Source organism: Salarias fasciatus, chromosome 5 (assembly GCF_902148845.1).
Source record: "Salarias fasciatus chromosome 5, fSalaFa1.1, whole genome shotgun sequence".
Lineage (NCBI taxonomy): Eukaryota > Metazoa > Chordata > Actinopteri > Blenniiformes > Blenniidae > Salarias > Salarias fasciatus.
In genome coordinates this window covers 12,110,501-12,123,206 of record NC_043749.1, presented here as the reverse complement: position 1 = coordinate 12,123,206, position 12,706 = coordinate 12,110,501, and the positions used below count along the sequence as shown (strand labels likewise).

The 12,706-nt window shown below is 46.4% G+C and overlaps 1 pseudogene; it reads right to left on the bottom strand.

Moving 5' to 3' along the window:
• Positions 1-12,706, bottom strand: part of LOC115387907 (low-density lipoprotein receptor-related protein 1-like) — an 80,348-nt pseudogene that overhangs the window by 20,184 nt on the left and 47,458 nt on the right.

The window sequence follows — 12,706 nt, the reverse complement described above, 5'->3', positions numbered from 1 at the left end:
CCACGGTGATGAACCCCATCCTCTACGTGTTGATGTCTGAGAAATTCAGACAGGACCTACTGAAGCTGTTCAAGAGGGAAAAGCAACGTCCCAGCGGGGATGTGGCGATGGCCGACGGCTGACCGGTTTATCATGAAGAACTGACTTTATGTAACTGATGACAAACTGCTAAGACACTGTGGAAATGCTGGCCACTGGGAACGGCAATAAAAGAATTACAAGCAGTAAAGTTCAATAAAATGCTCACCAGGAAACGTTGCTCACAGGAACATTCAACATGTCTACGTATGTACTGGTCTGGTTACTGTATAAATAAAAAAAAAAAAAATCATCGTTTATGAGTTTGACCAAGAAATTTATGTTGAGCCGAGTGGGAGAGACGATCCTGAATCACGCATTCCTTGTAAAACAGATTAAAGTCGAAAGACTGATGTGAAACATTAACCGTCCACCTGTGTTTTGTTGTACTGAGATAAGTTAAATTAACTTCTATCTCTATGTGGGCCTGTTTATGTCGGTTTATGTTCCACTTGGAAAGTCCAGATTAAAAAAAAAAAAAAAAAAAAGTCAATTTCCTCTGTTTCTAGTCTGGCTACAAAAGCTGGCCGGTTCTGTTTGGATTTCTCCCCGTATCAACTGCAGGAGGGTGAATACACAGCAGATAAACGCTGGAATAAGCTGGGCGGAAGCTGATAACGCAGAAAACAAACGTTAAAAAAAAACTCACTCTCCACGACCGTCTTGCGGTCGGATCCGTCGTCGCTGATCTGCTGGATGTTGCCAAAATGGATATCGCTGAAGAAGACGCGGTTGGCTCCTTTACCGCCGCCGCCGCGGTAGTCGAAGGTGAGCGCAATGACGTTCTTCATGTGCTCAGGGTCCTCGAACGGCTTTATGGGCGCGTTGAGGTTGTTTTCGTCCGAGAGGTGCACGCTCTTCAGTATGGTGCGCTCCGAGTAGAGCAGGTAGCCGTCGTAGTCGCAGCAGCTGCGGCCGTCTTCGGCCAGCATGCCGTGGGCGCAGGCGCAGGTGCGCTGTCCGTTGCCACGGTAGAGACACAGCTGCTGACACCCGCCGTTGTTGTCTTTGCACACATTTGTTCCTGCAAACATGTAAAAAAAAAATGTATATATTCAATATACTGTCAAAGTAACTAAATGAAATACTGCTGTACTCAGAAAATGCATCAAATAATCTAAAAAAAGGCTGAACACACCTTGCTGTCTGGCCCGGTTGAAGACCTTGATGTCTTTGAGCTGCACCCCGATGCCAGTCCTGAGAGACACGGAGTCCGTGGCGTTCTCTTTACTGCCTCTTTTGATGGAGCCGTTCGCATGAGTTCTGCACGACAGAACGACAAGCAGCATTAAAGAGCAGCCGAAGGAGGCGTCGGTAAAACATAGAGCGAACACGTCTCTGCCTCAGCGTGAGAGAGTAGGAGGGTTAAGTCTGACCTGTCACTCCAGTAGATGAAGCCCTCAAACACAGACACGGAGAACATGTCCATGTTGTTGTTGGCCAGCACGACCTCCCTGTTCTCTCCCGTCTCCAGGTTAATTCGCTCGATCTTGTCGGTCCTGGCGTCGCACCAGTACAGCAGGCCCTCCTGCGTGCACACAGTGAGTTAACGGAAACAACCCTGATCTCTAATCAGCATCTTGATGTCGGCCGCAGCCTGCTGGGTTACCTCGTAGTCGATGGAGATGCCGTTGGGCCAGCTGATGCTGACATTGACCAGGACGGCCCTCTGAGAGCCGTCCAGCCGGGATCGCTCGATGCGGGGGTACTGGCCCCACTCCGTCCAGAACAGATACCTGCAGCCACAAACACACACAGCTCACAGATCGTTTCCTCGCCAATCAATGCGGAAGTTAATTACACAAGTAAGACAATAAAACAAGAGTTTTCCACTGTGAAGCGGCTCTCACCCTTTCTCTGGATGGACAGTGATGGCGCGAGGCTTGTCCAGGCCCTGGGAGATCACCACATAGCGGAACGAGCCGTTCAGTCGGGCTACCTCGATCACGTCGAAGCCCTGGTCTGTCCAGTAGATGTTTCCTGGGAAGGACAGAAGAAATGCGAAGAACTGCTGAAAGATCCTGTGCAAATACTGATGTATAGTTACAAACAATTGACCCTGGATATTTTTCTTTCACATTAATTAAGCAAGAAGTACATATTTTGTCTTGTTTTCCTCAGTATTATCATTATCATTATTTTTATTATTATAGAGGACAAGGCTGAGAGGATGTATTTTACACATAAGCAGTGTTTTCTGTGTTTTTGTTTACCAGCTATCCAGTCGACAGCGATGCCCTCCACCCTGCCGATGCCGTTAGTGACCACATCCTCTCTCCAGGTCTGGTCCCTCTTGGCCCTGCTGATGGTGCTGAGTCCCATGTCCACCCAGTAGATTGTGTCATTGTCTGCAGAAACAAGTGAAAACGCACTTCAGTAAGGCACAGCAAAACATTTCCACAACTTTATTCGATTTGATCATTAACTTGACTATGTCTTGAAAATCTCTGAATTTTAAAGACGGAACAAAAACCTACCAGCGTGGAAATCTATGCCGACGGCGAGGGAGGTGCCCGACACTGGGACGAGGGCATCGGACTTATCTGAGGGGTCTAAAGGAATACCTCGGATGCCCTCGTGCACCGAGTACAGCAGGAAGGAGCCCACACCTGCAAATCGAATATTCCCTTCAGCCTTTGAGCAGTTTGTTTTATATTGTTCATCAATGCAAAGTTTTGTGAAATGAAGAGCAGGATTCATTCAGGACTGCGTCGTACCTTCACAGGACTGCTGCCCTCTGCGCAGGCTGTATCCGGCGGTGCACATGCAGGCTCTGGAGGTCGGAGACGTGGGGAGACACAGCTGGGAACAGTCTCCATTGTTATTACTACAGAGATTGGTGCCTGGGAACGCAAACGCACAAAACAAATCAGAAACAAGTAATGGAGACATGAACAGATGTGTTTCAGAGGAACAGCCGTGCAGCCTGTGAGACAGACGTCCAGTGAGGAAAAGCACAAATTTTCTTTCCATTATTTTTGCCAAGCAATTCAACAGAAACAAATGTTGCACGGGACGATGTGGGGACCAGCCACGTACCTTTCTGCACGGTTTCATTGTAGATTTTCATATGCATCATGGGAGAAGTGCTGTTCCTCAGGATTTTCCAGTTACCGCCATCCTTTTTGTCGCAAGTTCCGATCTGGTCAGTCCCTTGGTCAGCCCACCACAGCTTCTCTCCTGAGGGACACGACACAAAACACGATGATTCATATTCTCCATTATATCGGCCCTCACAATCATTTCAACCAAATCAGCTTTTCAAGGCAAACACGCTCATTTTGCAGCATTTTCATGTCCAGTTCAGTGAAAGTTCATTAGCTTTTTATGTTCTGTTCAATAAAATCCTAATTTCAAGCGGGGTTTTCTGGAGACTCACCCATGATGGCCAGAGCAGTAGCTTTGGTCAGCTTCCCCCTGACCCCTTCCAGCACCTCCAGCCCGGAGCCGTCCAGCTTACATCGGTTGATGGTGCTGTTTCCCGAGCTGATCCAGTACAGCTCCTCAGTATCAAAGTCGATGGAGAGGCCTGCAGAAACAAAAACAAGTGAGGATGTGCAATAGGCTACCCTGCCACTAGAGGGTGGTGTCTCGCATGCATCTAAAATCAAAAGAGGCGAAGGGCGCCGCTCACCGACGGGGCCTTTCTGGTTGGTAAAGAGGACACTGCGGTTGCTGCCATCTGTGTTGGCCATGCTGATGTTATCCCCATCTGTCCAGTACAGCTTTCTGAGAGAGAACCAGTACACATGAGCAAGAGGCAGGCAAGATTCAGCACGCCACAAAAAGTCTTGGTTGACACTCAGGAAATGTGCCACATGCACTACAATTCTCTTCCCTTTCTTTCCTTATATTCTCAACTTTCAGATCCTTTGCTTGATCTTACAGTAAAAACATGGACAGCGTTTTTTTCTCGGCTATAAATCTAAAGTGAATCTTACCTCTGAAGTCCACATTCCAGTAATTCCACAGACTGAGATTATTCATACTGTATACGCAAACACTGATCTTGAAATGATTTTAATCAGATAAAGTCCACTTTTCAAACAGAAACAATGGCCGGCAGCTTGCAGCCTGACCCTATTTCAGGAAGCATAAAACTTTAAAATCTCCACTATTTACTATTCCTTTATGGTGAGGTTAAAAGAGCAAGCTTTAAAAAAAGAGATAAGCAAACTAAATCCACTTGAAGGTCAGAGGTTTATCTATGGTGCACATACACAAACTGTTTAGGTTATTCTTAAGATTAACTTTTAAACTGTGTTCGTTGCTGAAACAGTTATAGAAACCAAGTTCCAGAATTCTGTTAAGAGCACTCAGAAAAACAACAATAACACATCATTTTGTGTAGCTGTACAAAATAACTACTGTTAACAACTGTTACCATATTGAAGGGAAATCTGTTATTCTTGTTTTTTTATTTATTTTTTTGTTCAGAACTTAACACCCTCAACAGAAGCCGATGATGAAGAGGAAATAAAAGCGAGCAAACTGGAACATCCGGCACACACGATGCAGAAGATTTGGTTTAGCAGCTAACAAACAGTCTGACCTTTCATAGTACCTCACCACACGCACTCCCACAAAAAAACTTTCTTTAATCTTACAAACTCCTCAAACGGGTTAAAAAAGAACTAACTTCTCTAAACAGATCCATGCACACGCATGCAAAGAACGCCGGACGGTGCGATTGTGCATCACAGTGTTTAGACTGCGTGTAGTCTATGTTTAAAGGATTTGTATCCACTGCCCCATCATTCACTTCCTGTTAAATCCGACCACATCCACCACGCCCTTCATTCGTTTGTTAAAATGAGTTCAAATAATGCCTCTGAAACAGTTCGACTCCCACATCGTCCCGTTTCTGACACGAGACGCGCGAGGCCTTTCCCTCCCCGACTCTCGCCGACCCCGCCCACTCTTGGTGGGGTCAGTATGTTTATGTGCCAGAAAAAGGAGACGGCCCCGGCATATGGATCCAGCATCTGCTTCTCATTTTCCCCCACGCCAACAATGCTCAGATCGGAAACATTCCTCCGCTTAAGTAGGCTAAGTCCCTCACAGAGAGAGAGGAGTGCATTAAAAAAGATTCTTAAAAAGATGTCCTTCCTTCGCTGATCATAAATACTGAAAAGCACACATTCCTGCAGAATTAAAGCATCTTAATGCAGGCATTATAATCCCACTCTGGTGAATTAAAGACGCTGAGGTCGTGCTCTGTTTGGAGAGGAGAATTTTGATTTTTCAGGAGGGAAGGCGGCGGGGGGGCAATATGGACATTTGTAAAGCCTGGCAGGAAGGGAGAGGATGTAAGATAAACACAGAGAAGAAACTGAAGAGAAACAGAAATAGCGAGAGAGAGAGAGAGAGAGAGAGAGAGAGAGAGAGAGAGAGAGAGAGAGAGAGAGAAGAGCAGAAGCTAACTGTAAATAATTCATGGTTAGCCGATCCGAGAAGCGCAGAAACTCAACAAACAGAAATAGCGCATCAGAGGAGAAAATGAGAAAGAGAGGAGAAAGATGACACGAGATGAGAAAAGATCGGAACCACAAGCAGAGTGAGAAAACATACAGAGGTCAGCCGGACGCCAAATTACTCTGACTGCATTCCGAGGGGAGCCTGACGGCCAGACCCCGTGTGTGTTGTGGATGCTGAGCGTCTGCAGAGTGTCTGAAAGTCATTTCTCAAAAGCTTCAGCTTGTCCACGTGTGACGGTTTTATGATATGTTTGTGTTGTTGGGGACTCTGCGTGCACGCATGTGCACTCTTGTTAATGTCTCTCTGCTGGGGCCAAAAACCCGAGACGCATGACATTTGTGGTGTCTGACCACCCCTGTTATTTCTTTAAGGTTAGCAGTTGGCTCGGGTTGTGTAATTACATCCACGAGGATAATGAGTGTTGGCTTTTGGATTGTCACCTGTGCTGGAGTACCATGATGGAGTCAATGAGTGTGACGCACTGGTAATGCCCATTACGTCTTAAAGCTATGTTTAACCTTTGACTACGAGCTGCACTCTTAGCTGGGTTAGACGGAGTTTAGCATAAAGTCTGCATGGAATGAAAGAAAGTCGACGCAACCTCAACCTGACTGCACACTAACCCATGTGGGTCCCGTTAAGGACGTCAACACTTTTCCAGGTGATGACGTGCTCCTACGGTCAGGCTGAGGTTAGGAGGAGGGTAATGTCAGGGTAAGCTAGCAGACAAACAGCAGTTAGAGTTTAGAGCAAGGAGATGCTGTAATATATGTGAGTCAATGCATTGTCCCCATAAAGCACAAATGAAATATGTGAACGTGTGCTTGTGTGTGTGTGTGTGCGTGTGTGTGTGTGTGTGTGTATGTGTGTGTGTGTGTGTGTGTGTGAGAGAGAGAGAGACTAACCCCAGAATTGGATGCAGCACCAGACAGTGTGGTTTGTCCAAACCCTGGATGACAGCATTTTTAAAGGAGCCATCCAGTCTGGCGACATTAATCTGCTTCTTATTGGCGTCGTAGCTGGTCCAGAACAGGTTCCTGGACACCCAGTCCACAGCCAGGCCGTGGGTGTTGGGGAGATCTGACAAATACGAACACAGAAACATCACAGATTCAATCACACATTTGCAAAGGACGAAAATCTAAGGCTTTTGGCTTCATAGAGAGATTCAGACATCAGACACGATCCCTAACTAGCAGATCACTGGACAAAGGCAGAGCGCCGTGCACGCAGTCAATTACAGTTTGTGCTTCTGGCAAACTGAATGAGTGAAGTTTGCACTGCAACACAACACTGTTTCTGTGTGATTTGTTCTTTTTTCCAACGAGGGTTTGGCCTGTGTGAGCTCTTATCACTGAGGCGCAGTACAGTTAAGCCATGGATATTTCAGGGGACTATAGATTTTTGCACCACTTGTACAATCTTCAGATAATAGACTGAGCTCTGCTGGCCATACTAACATATTCATTTATGCTACTCTGCTGCAAGGAGACGATGGGATTAGAATAAAAAGAAAGGTCATTTTGCATACGAGGGATAAGGAGTGAAATGATTACTTTGTAAAAAAGAAACTATTAAAAGTATAATTATTTAAATTGTGTCATTCATTTCTTTAAATATTAACACTTATGATACTGTTTTTGTCTCATAGCTCATAATGTCACATTTTTTTAAAAAACCAGAAGAACATATGAAGAAAGAAACGTGGAAAAAGCTGATAAACGATCACAGTTTTCTGCTCCATGCTCCTCACCAGCAGACACCACAGTCTCAACTCCAGTTCCGTTGATGAACGCCCTCTTGATCGTCTGAGTGCGCACGTCCGACCAGTAGATGCGATGCTCCAGGGCGTCGTAGTCCACCACGGTCACATTGTCGATGTCGGGCACAGTGAAGGAGATGATGTAGTTGTAGTACGGGTTGTCGATGTCCACCCCTCTGATCTCAATCTGACGGGCGTACAGCAAAAACTGACGGGACTCTGGAGAGGCAGAAACCCAGATTGAGAGTTTAAACGCAGCTCTGCGGTAAAAGCCAAACACATGAGCACACACTAAATGCCAGGGCCGGCTAATAGCGGAGGACGGATGGATGCAGGATGGAAGACGGGATCTAAACATTATTTCAGCCACTTTAACAAGCAGTTCATGCAATCGCTTCTCCGACTGTAATGACAGTCAGGACAGCGGGAGTGAATTCAATCAGTGCAGATACATTACAGTTGCGGCGGTCTGCTATCGCTAAGCTGTGCGCAGCTTAAATGACAGACGTGAGACGGACAGGGAGAGGAGAGCGTAATGACAGAGCGGGGCTGTATCAGCCAGGCCAGACTAGGTGGTGGGTGCGGAGGCTTGTGGGCCGACGCCTGCAGGAGACAGAATGGGGCTCTCCATCCCATTACCCCTGTAGATAATAGAGAGCGCCGTCCTGAATACTAAAACCACAGACTGAATAAACAAGCCGGCGCTCACAACTGGCAGACAGACACTTCAATGCTCTCCAGAGCTGTCACAGCAAAAAGCCCCTCAGGGCAAAAAAAAAAAGAAAAAAAAAAAGTTTGTTTTTTTTAATCAACTCGATTCCACTTCCTACTTCTCACACTCATGCACAAGGAAAAAGTGTAAATAAATAATTTTGCACAGGGATCGCTCTCGCGTATCGCAGCGTACCGTAGCAAGTGCGCCTGTCAGGGCCCAGCTTCATGAGGTGAGGACAGGCGCAGGAGAACGTCTGATTGTAGTTGATCAGGCAGAGGTGTGAGCAGGGGTCCTTTCCATCCTTAGCTGCACATGGGTTTGGAGCTAAGGAACAGATTTGTGAGGATCACCATGAAATACTGCAGCATATTGCCATATATTCTTTATGGAACTGCATAATACTGCACACTTCTGTATATTTCTGTATAACTTCATTATATAAAATGGTAAAAGGGGTATAAAATGTAAGTATTTTCTTACCCTGAGGCTGTCTGGACGGATGGTAGACTTGGAGGTCGAAAGGTTGAGTATTGGTTCTCTGGACCACGGTGACGTTGCTGCCAGTCCACTTGTTGGCCTTTGCCAGTGTGTTGGTCCTCCAGTCTGTCCAGTACACTTCTCCACCATACATGGTGACAGCAAACGGATGTGACAGATACTCGTGCCCCCTCAGAACCTCTATCAGTCCAGAGCCATCGTACATGGCCGAGTAAATGGCGTCAGACCTGTGGGCGGGAACATTTTTTTTGTTACAGGTCTGGATAGGAGTGTAGTTCCTGTATGATTATGCTTGGTTGTTTATGTCTGTGAACTCCGTCTGACCTGGCATCAATCCAGAGGATGCGGCGCTCTAGATAATCCACTGTGAGTCCGTTTGGCCAGCCTCCATTTCCAGTTTCTTTATGGATGGTCTTCCTGCCTTGTCCGCTCATGGAAGCGGCTTCAATCCGAGGCAAACTGGCGTCCCAGTCCGTCCAGAAGAGGATCCTGCAGAATCACGTCACAACAGCAATGCAGCCGGACTGTCAAAACCTTTAGCTTTAAAAAAAAAAAAAAAAAAGTAAGTGTTTGGTTTGATGGGCGCGGCAGTGATTACCCGTCCCGTGGGTCCAGAGCGATGGCTCGAGGGTGCTCCACCTCTCCCGCCAGGAGAGTGGTCCTCATGGTGCCGTCCAATCTGGCAACTTCAATCTGATCCAGGTTGCTTTCCACCCAGTAAATGTTTCCTGCTATCCAGTCCACAGCCAGGCCCTCCGGCGTCGCCAGCCCGTACTGGATCACCACGTCGAAGCTGGTTAAAGCTACAGGAACAAACAAACCAGGGGCGATGAAACGTGTCTGTTTTACTATCTACTTAACCCATATAGTAGAAATGACAAACAGTAACAACCAGTTTAATCAGACATCATCTCTTACTGCTCATTAAATGAATAATTTCTTTAAAGGCATTTCAGTTTCCTCGTATGTTCGCAATCAGTGTGTATGGTTAAGTTTTTTTGGAGGCAGGGATTTGCTGAAGACAACCTTTCAGACTGTACTTTAACCCAAAGCAACGATCCGCTCGGCTTTCATATTTTCTGATTACGTAAATTTAATCAGGATTCTGAGGCAACGTTGTGTCACAGACTGTAACACTCTTTAATCAACTGGTTTGATGTTATGTCGAAAACAAAACACAGGTCAGAGCAGCAGATTAAAGCATAAATATAAAAGTGGATCAGCGAGGGGGGGTGGGGGGGGGGGTTACACTACAATTACAGAACAGGTCTTAAAAACAAACTATGCGGAATCCTCAAAAGTTAAACAGATGCATTTTCCACTCCATTCTAACCCTTTAATTTTCCACTTGGTCCTTAATCAGAGGGACGAGCCTCATTATTTGAGATGAGTCATTACCCCGTCTGCAACAATGGAAACACACACTTACTGTATGTCGCCTGAGGGCTGCGCTTTTTAAACATGGCGCACTGCTATTTAATGCATATAAATGCAACACATATAGAAATATTCTTGCTACTGCAGTCATAATTAGGTTGTGTTTTCCAATGCCACTTCTGATGTTTGCTGATAGAACCTGAAATGCCATTCACAGATTAACCCGTTTCTTAAAGAAATGGGGCTGATGGGATAATCAAATAATCAAATATTAATCAACAATCAACTTTGCTCACCTCCATTCTCAGAAAGCTTCCCACGATAGATCTTGTCCTCCACCACGTCGGTCCAGTACAGCGCACTCTGGTTGAGGTGGAAGTCGAGGGCGATGGTGTTTCTCAGGCCCGGGACCAAGACGCTGAACTCGCCTTTATTCAGATCAATGCGGCGAATCTCATGGCGGTTTGAGAAAATAATGAAGGGTTTGAAAGGATCTGTGGAAAACAAACAATAAAAAAATAAATAAAAAAACACAAAATCATGAGCAACCGGACAGTGAGGGGTTAATAGTTTCACTTGGCTGCAGACTGCAGATTATGCTGAATGCCTCTACAGCTCGGCATAGAAACATCGCAGCCGTGTTTCACACTGCAGACTGTGACTTGTCCAATAAAAGAGGGGCTACGCTTAAAGTGGCTCTAATCCTGAGTAATTAAAACGTAGTGTAAATAAGACAGCACTTATCTGCAGCTCACAGGCAGCCAGACATGCAGCTGCAGCAGCAGCAGCAGCAGCAGCAGCGGCGTGAATGACAGGGTGCCAGTGGCCAGTTTGTGAGGACTGCTCGTGTTAAAAAAAGCGTCATAAATTTCTGCTTCGTGGTCGGCGAGCTGCTGCAGGGGATCGCTGTAGTTTTTATATGGTTGGTAAATTTCAAAGCTGATTAAAAAGAGTGTTTTCTGCTTTTCACAACGAGCCCTTTCAGTGGCGTTAATGGAAAGCTTCTTGATGCATTGTTTGATATTTTAGATTCATCCTTCACATTACAAAAAAAAAAAAAAAAAAAAATGACCGTTTAAAACCACAACCTCAGTCTTCCTGGGTTTTCTTACTGAGCCTTTTCCCAGCCATGTACTTCACTGTCCAGCACAAAAACTCTTTCTTCTTTTCCTGTTTCCAGTGTTCAGTTTGTTGTCCAAAAGAGGATCACATTTTGATATAATGCCTGTTGTCCAACCACAGTTTCCTGCTTGGACAAGTTCACCTCAGTTCATCCCAGATCTGCACACCCTTCCTCACTCTACGTCTTGAAGCAAACTCTGCTAATTTCTTCAGCTGTGCAGTTTCAGTTCCTTTCTCTCTCACACCTTTTTCTTCGGCGGCTCACCTGTGCTCTTGCAGTTTTCCATGTCGGGCTCCAGTTCCCAGCCCTCGTAACACGAACATTTCACACTGAATTTGTGTTGTTCGCAGCGCTGACTGCACTTGAGGTGTTTGGCGCAGAAGCTCTGAATCTGACACGTCTTGTTGTCGGGTCCCAGCTCCATGCCCAGCGGACAGGAACAGATCACGCCCTCGCCGGGGGCCACCGTGCAGTTGTGGCTGCAGTCGCCATTGTCCAGTGAGCACAGGTCTGCAGAGCAGAATATCAACAGATCTACGCATGAGCAATGCTTTTATGATTGACGACGCAGTGTTTCTCTTGCTGTTCTGAGTTCCCCGTACCGAAGCGGAGCTGGGCCACGGAGGTTTCTTACCGCAGAGTTTCTCATCAGAGCCATCTGGACAGTCATCAGTGCCATCGCAAAGTTTCTCTGCAGGCAGGCAGATGGTGGAGTCGTTGGCACACACGTGGTGAGAGAGCTTGCACACCAGCGCCTCGCAGTTGTCCTCGTCGGAGTTGTCCTCGCAGTCGCTGTCGCCGTCGCAGACCCAGGCTTTGCTGATGCAGCGCGCTACGAACAAAAGGCAGGTGACGCTCACTGCGTACGAGTCGAGCCCTTCTTGATTTGAGGGCGAGCCGCCTCACCGGAGTCCCTGCAGCCGAACTTGACGGCCGGATCACACATGTGCGTGACGCCCTCGCAGTTCTTCTCGTCGCTCATGTCCATGCAGTCGGTGTCGCCGTCGCAGCGCCAGCGCAGGGGGATGCACAGGCCGTCCATACGACACTGAAACTCATCTGTGTGACAACCTCCCGGTGGACGAGTGGCTGTGGGACAAACAAAGGCTTCATGAGACTGAAGTGACCGAAAACAAGGCCAGAAGGACTGAAGATCGCAGTTTAAGTATGAAGGTATGTGCCTTAAAATGGTAGCCATTCATTCATTTTGTTTTGTTGTTGTCATTTTAACTGACTTAATCTGCTTCATGGTTTCACGTCACGTTACTTTTAACCAAGACTGAGAGTTACGTCTCGTCGGCGGTTGAACCAATCCCACTGATCCCAGTGCGACTTATAAAACAAACGATCTGGATAAAATGTAAATATTTGCTATGAGTTGAGAGTGGAGCGGAGTGAATAAATGACAGGGCAGCGCAGAGACGCACCATCCAAACATAATGATAACCACAAACCATCACTGCTGTTTTCCATAAATGCTCTAAAAAAAAAAAAAAACAATGCGATGCCAATTTGTTTGAGAATATTGATCTTTAATGTTTAGACTTCACCCTTGAGCGGTGAATAGCGCAAAACAAAGGTTCTTCTTAGTGACGTACTTTACTTCTCTACATCAAAACCAAAGTGTTTCTCCTCTCCTGTGAAGCTTAATTTGGCATTTCCATCTCCATCGATG